At 36.5% G+C, this 10,295-nt stretch overlaps 1 pseudogene; it reads right to left on the reverse strand.

The window, feature by feature from the left end:
• Window positions 1-1,095: 1,095 nt before the first annotated feature.
• On the reverse strand, window positions 1,096-1,196 carry LOC126002390 (uncharacterized; annotated as a pseudogene).
• Window positions 1,197-10,295: the final 9,099 nt, after the last annotated feature.

The following is a 10,295-nucleotide window of genomic DNA, read 5'->3' on the forward strand; positions in this document are numbered from 1 at the left end:
TCTCTGTTCCTGCTCATATGCGGCCACTTTTTGCCAGCTGTGCTTTGATGTTGTCTGTGTGGGCACAGACTTTCATCATACGTACCTTTTGATGCCTTGAGAAAATTCTCTGAATGTCACTCAGACAGACAGCAACTCTGACATGCTTTGAAGTCTGCAAATGGGGTATGACTTCATTTACAATTCCTCAGAGAGGGCGGCCACCTCCCTGAAGGGGGACATTTGGCCTTGGCAGTGCTGACTTCATCATGATGTCTGACATTGAGATTACTGATCTGTTTAGAGCTGTCTATGGAAATGGGGGTCAGTGAGGAGTCCTCTCTTATATAAATGACATGCTCCAACCCAGGGGATCATTTCTGGCTGGGCCAAATGGCCCTGAAAATAAAGCTTTGTCCCAGAAAGGCTGACACAGTCTTAACATTAGCAGTACACAAAGCACCTTGGTAATTAAATAACTCTAAGTGTCAAGGTAATTCTTCATTGGCATGTAAATACATTTTAATTTATTGAACTGCCCTTAAGCTCCTGTCAAAAATACATCCAGAAAAATTAGACAAAATGCTCCGGATTGACTGGTAGACTCCAAATGTCTTTGGACTTTAGTCCCTATAGAATTGCACTCATGGACTAATATACATCATGGACACATTTACCTTTTATTTATGTGCTGTGCCACGGGTTGCCCCTGGAGGTCGTTTGCCACTTGCTTACACAAAATACATCTGGGTTTCTCTGATACTGATCAGGCTAACTGTGTTTCAATCTGGCCATAAACATAACTTGATGTTCCAGAAAAAAAATGTCTCTCCTGTGCAAGGATGCAGATGGCCATCCTGCAGCGTGGTGATTACAGGGAAGTTTCTCACTTTCAGAGTTTAGATGTGAGCCCGATACCTGAGAGTTACTGGCTTCTGAACAGCTGTTGGATGGTGGTGGTTTCATACTTAAGCATTTGCTCCCAGAGACCAGGAGAGCTGATGTTCACAAAGATAAAAGACATTGGATATTATCTCCAAATGAGATTATTGGGAGTCATTCTAATGTGTTTGTGTGGGTAGTGAAAGAGGTACATTCTATTTTATGTCATTATTTTTAAATATGGAATGCTTCACGGATATGCCTGCCATCCTTGCTCAGGGACATGACAATCTGCATTGTTTCAATTTTAGTATATGTGTTGTCAAAGTGAGCACCAAAGAAGTAAAAATTAAGCAGGATGCAAAACTCTCTGGGAGAAAGACACATATCTGCTGTGTTCCTTAATTACTTCTCCCAGAATTCTGTCTTGCTTTTGGGGGCATGGTAGGATGAAGGAAGTGTGAGGTCCAGTGGGTACAGCCTGCGGTAGCAGCACTAAGCAGACTTAAAGCTTCATGAGATGAAAGAGTTTGAACGCCTGTTTTTAGTCAATGCAGTTTTGCGGGGGAAATGGGACTTCAAAAGAAAGCTCCCATGCAAACACTTCTTCCCCTTGGCCTAGGCCTAGGGTTTTGGAAGTACAAGTTGTGGGTGAGGTTATTTACAGCAGCAGGAGAGAGAAAAATGATTTCTGTTTCTAATTCACACTTTCTCCTTGGATCACTGTCTTCTTATTATGCCACCAATCTTAAGCTGTGTCAGAGTCGCACCTCTGCTGTCAGACAAACTCCACCACCCTCGCAGGCGTGAGAGAGAAATGTGCAAGACGTGAGCTATCCCTGAAGGCTGTGCCTGCGGCTGGAGGATGGGGGGTGGGAAGGGGGGCGTTTTGCAGCCTGGCCCCCCACTCCAGAGACTTCTCTGCTTGTGTTCAGCAAAGCCTGCACTGAGCAAAATAAAGGCACCTTTACAGATACAAAGGACTTCAGCTTGACTCAGCTTTCTTATTTTCCTTTCCTTTCTTTTCAGCTTTTTTCAGCTGTAATTAAATCTTTTATTTGTATCTACATGTAATTGGCCCTAGAAATGCCTAAACCAGAAAGTCTAAAAGAACTAATTAAAGAAAAGATTTACAAGGCACCACTGTTGCCATTTATAATGAGCACGATGCTTTCTTAAATCTCCTGATTTTGTTTATCCGTGGGCAAAATTCAAATATTTTGTACTAGTATGTGATCAGATTATTAAAAAACACCAAGTCGAGTTTTGTTTATTTTAGATATGAATGTTATTTTATGAAATGAAATATAATAGCATATTATTTACGACTTTTGATTTAAAAAATATTGAAAAAATTTTCATACAACAGATCTTCATGATTCTAGTGTAGAGAGTTCTGATAATTCCTGCTGTCTGGAAGGTAGCAAGATATACCTCTAATGCCTCTTTTTTTTTTATTTTTATTTTTGGGCCACACCCAGTGGCACTCAGGAGTTACTCATGGCTTTGTGCTCAGAAATCGCTCCTGACAGACTTGGAGGACCATATGGGATGATGGGGATCAAACCTGGGTCCTTCCTGGGTCACTGCGTGCAAGGTAAATGCTATACAGCTGTGCTATCACTCTGGCCCCGAAATGACTGCAGCAACCCCTCCTCTGATGTTTTTTAAGCTACATTCAGCAATGCTTGGGGTTTCTCTTGTCTTATTGATCTCGGAACCCTATGATGTGCTGGGGATCAAACTCAAGTCAGTTGTGTACGAGGCAAGCACCTTAGTAGCTGTGCTCTCTCTCTTGCCTTGATTGGTTCAGTGTTACCAAGACCATGAGTAGGTGGAATAAAAGACTACCCAAGTTGTACATATTATTCAAATTAGTATTATTTAACTCAAACTATTAGAAAAAATAATAATTTGTGAGAAAGATTCGAGAAACAATAGGTTCAGGAGTAAAAAAATAAAATTACTTTCATGTATAAAATACTGCTCATTCATTAGTATAATTATTAACACAATATGACAATACCTCTAGATTTCTTATCTTTTATGTATGTATACAAGTACATTAATATTTTTGCTGAAATTAGAAGTAGTTGCTGTGCATGTTCAGAGTGTCCTTATGGGGACCTGAGTGATAGTACAGCGGTAGTGCTTTTGCCTTGCAAGTGGCTGTCCTGGGCAGATCTGGGTTCTATCCCTGGTGTCCCAGATGGTCCCCCCAAGCCTCCCAGGAGTGATTTCTGAGTGCAGAGCCAGAAGTAACCCCCAACCCTGAGCACTGCAGGGTGTGATTCCCCCCACCCAACAAAAAAGAATGTCCTCATGTGAGTGAAGAAAATGCCTGCTTCTGTTTCTGATACACATAGATGACAGACAAATGTGGAGCTAATTATTTTTTTCCAAAATGCCCAGAATATGGGTCAGAGAGTTAATACAGTGGGTAAGGTGCTTGCTTTGCATGCAGCTGATCTGAATTCAATTACTGGCAATACATATGGTTCCTGGAGCACCCTCCATGAGGAGTGATCCCTGAGCATAGAGCCAGAAGTAAGCTCTGAGCATATCTGGATGTGACACTCCCCAGGAAAAAACCCTACAAATCTATAATATCTTCTCAGGACAAATCTATAACAAATTTTCAAGAAGTTCTTCTTGTCCTGGCTACTCTAGATATTGCTGCTGCTAACCCCAAGCATAATGGCATCATGAGAACAAAGCAAATGATAATTAAATTGCTTGGGAAATTATACTGATAGTAAAACAAGCCTGTCTCAAATGGACATGATTTACTTTATCATTGCTTGGCATGATAGAGGCATGGAAGCATACATACAAATATGCCTCCAAATAAGAAACCAGACATAAGATAGCTTAGTTAACACCACCATGAAAATACATATTTGATGTTCATCTTTAGATTTGTGGAAAGGCAAGAGTTTGTAATATGGTAAGAAAGAAACTTGTTTTTCAGAAAGGAAGATGATATTGATCTTTCTATACAGATTGGTGCAAGGGTCTGGGGTATGCTTATTAGTGTTGTCTAGGTAATTCTGTTAGTGTCAAAATAGCTCTAAAAGAAAGCCTCAAGTGGCATTATAAAAATCTGCAGGAATATTGATCACGTTCTTTCATTTCTCGGGATTCTTAAAAAATGTTTTAAATATTAAAATTATTGTCTCATGGCTCTCAAAACTGATAGAAGAAAAGAGCAGAAATAAAAGGGGAAAAGGAAGAGAGAAGGAATCAGAGATGAAATGAGAGAAGTAGAGGCAGAAGAAATCTTTCTCTTCTTTATTTGTTTGGTTTTGGGCCCCACTTTACAGAACTTAGAATAGATCTTGCACTCAGTTTATTCCTAGTGCTGCTCAGGGAACCCTTTTGAGACTGGGAATCAAACCAAGGTAGGCCCTGTATAAGGCAAGCCCCTTCCAATTGTATTACTGCTCCAGTACATAAAATGAGACTATATTTACCATAATATTTCTATTCACAGAAACTTAAGGAGAAACTGGGACTAAATAGCTCATGTTGTTTATTGTCACTTTCAGTTTTGTGTCAACACAGAAGGAACATGGGACAGACCTGTGGTTCGATTCCTCTCAAAAATTATTCAAAAGTTGCTGATAAGTTAGTAAATGAAGCTACCCACTTGATTTGATACTAGCCTCCTGTCTGACTGCCCTGCGGTACTGGCAGCTGTTTCTGCTTCAGATTATTTCTGGGCTCCAGATCTGGACCACTTCTCTGTGCGAGGTGCACTGCTTTTGCATGCTCCAAGCTAGTGACCTTGATGCCATTGACAGCAAGCACCACATCTCCAATCTGGAGTCTAGTCTCCTCTGCAGCACTGTCTGGAAAGAAGCAGACAAGGGTCGTATTGAGGAGGGGTCTCAAACAGTAGTGCCTTACTGTGTGTCCACTTTTTAAAAAGGCTCTTTCTCTAAAAGGCCTTTCTTTCCAACTTTAGAGAATTGGTTGTGTCGTTAATAAGAAGGAAAATGCTATCCTTTGCCTCCCTTTCATTTCCAGGACTTGGTTTCTTTGCACATTCAGTCAGACATCTGCGTGGCCTCTTTGCAATATAATAGCAAGGCTGCTCAGAAACTCAATCTATTCATCCACCAGAAGGTTGAACTGTGAGTTCTCATTCCTTCATTGCTGCTACGGCTCTTTGTAACCCTGAGAAAATCACTTAACCTCAATATCTTCATCTATAAAAAGGGGGTAGGGAAGAAAGCCGCTGGGCAGGATTGTTGCGGGAACCAGTAATTGAAATACTTACAAAGTTGTGGCGAAAACAGATCTTGGAGTAGTCAGAATGAAAGGAAAGAAGAAAGAAAAAAGGAAGAAAGAGAAAGAAAGAAAGAAAGAAAGATAAGAAAAGAAGAAAGAAAGAAAGAAAGAAAAGAAAGAAAGAATAAAAAGAAAGAAAGAAAGAAAGAAAGAAAGAAAGAAAGAAAAAGAAAGAAAAGAAAGAAAGAAGAAGGAAGGAAGGAAGGAAGGAAGGAGAGGAAGAAGAGAAAGAAAGAAAGAAAGAAAAGAAAGAAAGAAGAAAGAAAGAAAGAAAGAAAGAAAGAAAGAAGAAAGAAAGAAAGAAAAGAAAGAAAGAAAGAAAGAAAAAAGAAAGAAAGAAAGGAAGGAAGGAAGGAAGAGAAAGAAAGAAAGAAAGAAGAAGAAAGAAGGAAGGAAGAAAGAAAGAGAAAGAAAGAAAGAAAGAAAGAAAGAAAGAAAGAAAGAAAGAGAGAGAGAGGAAGGAAGGAAGGAAGGAAGGAAGAAAGAAAGAGAAAGAAAGAAAGAAAGAAAGAAAGAAAGAAAGAAGAGAGAAAGAATGAAAAAGAAAGAAAGAAAGAAAGAAAGAAAGAAAGAGAAAGAAAGAAAGAGAAAGAAAGGAAGGAAGGAAGGAAGGAAGGAAGAGAAAGAAAGAGAAAGAAAGAAAGGAAGGAAGAAAGAAGGAAGAAAGAAAGAAGAAAGAAGAAAGGAAGAAAGAAGGAAGAAAACAAAAACAAGAATAAAACAAGAAAGAAAAAGAGAAAGAAAAGAAAGAAAAAGAAAGAGAAAGAAAGGAAAGAAAGAAAAAGAAAGAAAACAGGAAAAGAAGTGCTATTTTTTTCATTAATCAGTCTATTTTTCTATGCAATCTCAGGAGGAATATAAAAAATGGCCTCAGCCTTAGTATTTAAGCTTTTGAAGGTGGGAGGACTTAGCCAAAGATGATTTTATCTCCTGCTTTTTTGGTATTTTTATTTACTAGACTATAGCTAATATTTTCTAGGGGAGAAGATGTAATAATTTGTTACAAGGTTAATTATTTTTAATAGCATTTTCCATATATTGATCAAATGCAGTTTAAATCTCTTGTTTTCCTTCATAGCATCAGTATGAACCCATCTTTTTCTCTCTAAGATCTGTATTCTGGGTGCTTCTGTGTTACAAAGACATACAGAGTATATTGCTTGGTTTTTGGCCTGCACACAGGAGTGCTCAGGGTACATTTTTGGCTCTTTACTCGGGGATCATTCTTGATGGGGTTTACACAAATCTCAGTGATGATGGGGATTGAATCTGAATTTACCTCACACAAGCAAGCATGTTCCCTGCTGTACTCTCTCTTCACCTTGAAATGTAGAGTATTACATGAAAATTTTAAACTTTTAAAGCCACATAAAACTCCTCAAAATTGTTCATCTCAAAACATGCGTCATTTGGTGAAGTTATCATGACTTAAATGGTCTTATTAATGGTTCCAATTTATTTAAGGCTGTTTATGGGAAAGTCACCACTTGGGAAAGCAGTAGTCAATTTATATAGAAAATTAAGGAAAGACATATTTACAATTTTCATTCATCTATATTATATTAAACTTGTAATAAGTAAAGACCTAAAGGAATCAATATCTTATGTATGGAAATGCCTTCTGAATCAAATTGAAATGACAGAGAGGCCAAGAGATATAATTTATGGTCCTTTTATTTTTAATATCTTATGATACCAAATACTATATTTATATATGATAGTCTTCCAGGAAATGAAAGTTAAATGAATGCACAGTTTTCAAATTCAGTCTTCATAGAGTTTAGTATTCCATTGCAAATAAAAAAGCATAAAAGAAAAATAAAAAGTAACTTTACATTCTTGTGACAAGTATAAGACAAGTAAAAAGAACAAGAGGTATTTTGAATCTTCAGAAAATGGAGGGGTCACCCTCATTTAAAATGATTAAGAAATGTTCCTGTTAAGAATGGGGGCATGGGTAAAAAATGATTCAATAGACAGTGAAAGAGGGTGGTTCTTTGATGATGGAGGTTTAAAATACATAAGCATCTATTTTTGGTAAACCAATGTGATATCAACAAATGATAAATTGAGAGAAATGCTTGCTAAAGAAAGAGTTAGTCTTATCTTGATTAATAGATTTACCTCTTTAGAGAAATAAGAGAAAATAGGGCTTCAGAGATTGTTGCATTTCCAAAATCCCAATTTTTCTCATATTTGGAATCAAAATTGAACATATTTCCTCTGACTCCCTTGCATTTCCATAGGCAGTTTGATTGATTTTGAGTGATTCAAAAGTGTGTTGGGAAAATCTGCCTTATAACAGTATCCCACTGATCATACTTCAAATTTATCGCCTTCTGTTTGCCAGATGCAAGGAACTTCAAGACCCTATAAAAATGAGACACTCAGACAAACTATAGATTGCGTCTGAAAACATTATGCGGCAAAAAGCCTCTAACTGAAGACATTCACATTCAACAGTTAACTTCACTAATGAGCTTTTATTCATTGTGTGTGTGTGTGTGTGTGTGTGTGTGTGTGTGTGTGTGTGTGTGTGTGTGGCCGTTACCATCACCTAAAGCAATTGGTAAGACAGGAAAATTTTTCCAGGCAAAAGCACACAAGCAGAATATTTAACATATTCTCTAAAAGATCATTACTCAAACAACTAGGTCAGAGGTTGGGAGTGGGAAAAGTGACTGTGAAGAAGGTTGAAAAGATGGCTAGAATGTAAAGGATCTTGAAGGTGAAGATGAGGAATTCATACATCTTTCAATGAGACAGAGCCATTAAAGGTCTGTGAGCAGAAAATAGATGTGCAGCGGTTTTTGAAAGATTAATTTGGAATAAGGAGAGATTAAGTTAAGCAGATCAGCATGGATATTGCTGCTAGAGTTAATACATGCCTGAAATGTGACTCTGGAAACAGGAACTCTAAATGAAAGGAAACTTTTAAGACTTGCACCACTTTATGTATTTATTTGCATATCTGTCTTTCTACCTTTAAGAGAGACTATAAACACCTTAAGGGCAAGTAAAATTTTTTTGCATTAAGTTAGTTATTTGCCATGCCTAGTATGATCTCTAGCACATAATAGGGCTTTTTATAAAAGTTGGTTGATGATGATATTCAAGAGAAAAATATTATTACATAAAATAGACATGTTCAGGAAAAAAACTTTTTAAAAGAATATACACTTGGTTAATATATATACATATACATATATATTTGGGAAATATATAAGGTAACCAGGGAAGGGGAAATTTACTGTTGATTGGGTTGGTAGAAAAATTATTTGAAACTTGGAAGGTGAGAGAGTCCTGAGAAGGGAATTCTGAACTTCTAAGGGACAACCGTATGAAAAGAAATCCATAACATTTAGTATAATGCCCTGAAAAACAATTGTTTTTAGGAGTGGAGAGAATAAATCTACTCTAAGGCTATGAGAAAAGAAAGCAGATAATGCAAAAGAGAATGGAAACAAGCATATAGGAAGATATACATAGAATTATGCCACTTATTCAAAAATATTAAAATATTTAAAAATATTTAAAAAACAAGAGATAGTATGGTAATAATATTCAGAGACAATAGAACTAAGGTCAGAAAGTCCAGCTCAGGGTAGGAATCTTGGCAGAAAGAGCAGTGAGTGTAGTTAAAGTATAAAAAGGTCTATTAGGACAGTGATAGTTGGAACTGATCACTTTGGACAAGAACTTGGTGCTGAAAGAAAAGTGATATTTAAGGTGCCCCTCCATTAATAATAGTAATACTGCAAACCACAGTCTCTCTGTGTGCATGTGTGTGAGAGAGAGAAAGAGAGAGGGAGAGAGATAGAAGCTAATTGCCTGGCCAAAGACAGGCCGGGGGGGGGGGGCGATTTGGGGCTGGAAGGAAATTGGAGACATCTGTAATGGGAAGTGTGCATTGGTGAAGGATGGTATACATTGTGCTACTGAAATACAGCAACGAACAATTTAAGCAATTCAAGAAAGACACATTATAGAATGGAAATAATGGTCAGCAGTCCTATGATGATACCACAAAAGAAATCATAATAGCACTTCTCAAAATACTAGTCTCTTTAATGTGGCAACAATTAACAGGAACAAGAAAAAGTCAGTCTTAAGAAGGGAAATAATAACGGTGGCATTTGAAGAAGCATATGGAAGTGTAAAAGAAATGTTCCAGCTATTTGTGCTGAACAATATATGCTAAAAGGTTCAATGAGTAAAATAATAAACTACTACAATAAAAGGTATAAATGTCTAATCAATGTAGGTGTTGCCTTTAAAAATTAAACTCAATAACCCATGAATGTATAATTCGTTTAAGATATCTTATTGAGATATAATCACAATACATCTATCTCATCTATTAAATGTATATATTTAAGTGGATTTTAGTTTTTTTATGGAGCTATGCCACCATCACCACAATCTAATTTTAGAACATTTTTATTACTCCTGAAAGAACCTAGATATCCAGTTGCTGTCACTCTCTATTTCTCCTAATCCCTTAGCCCAAGGCAACTACTAACCTATTTTTTGTCTCTATGGACTTGCTTATTGTGAACATTTTATCTAAATGAAAATAAACAATATGTGTTCTTGCTTCATTCACTTGGCATAATATTTTCATGATTCAACCATATTGTAAGTTGTACTATATTCCTTTGAATTACCAAACATTTTATTTTAAGCTTAGAACACAGTTTGTTCCATTTGAGAGTAAATAGGAATTGGACATTTTCTATGTTTTTAGATATATATCACTACTATAAAATTGTGTAAATATTTTGTAGACATGATTTACATGTTAAATAGTAACTCATGTTTAATTGATTTTGGGATAATAAAATTGTTTTCCAAAGCAAATATATATTTTATATTCCTATAAATATTATAATTCTGTAGTTTAGGATTTCTCTCTATACTTGTAATGTTTACATTTTTGAACTTTTTTGATTATAGGCATCATATGTGTGTGTTTGTGTGTGTATGTGTGTCTCACAACAAGTTTTATTTGTATTTCCTTGATGGCTACTGTTGGTGAATATTTTTATGTGCTTATTGGCTATTTGTTTATATTCTTAGGAGAAATGTCTGCTCAAATTATTTGCTTATTCTAAAGTTGCTATTTATCTCAATAATATGAT

The sequence above is a fragment of the Suncus etruscus genome, chromosome 2, assembly GCF_024139225.1.
Source record: "Suncus etruscus isolate mSunEtr1 chromosome 2, mSunEtr1.pri.cur, whole genome shotgun sequence".
Lineage (NCBI taxonomy): Eukaryota > Metazoa > Chordata > Mammalia > Eulipotyphla > Soricidae > Suncus > Suncus etruscus.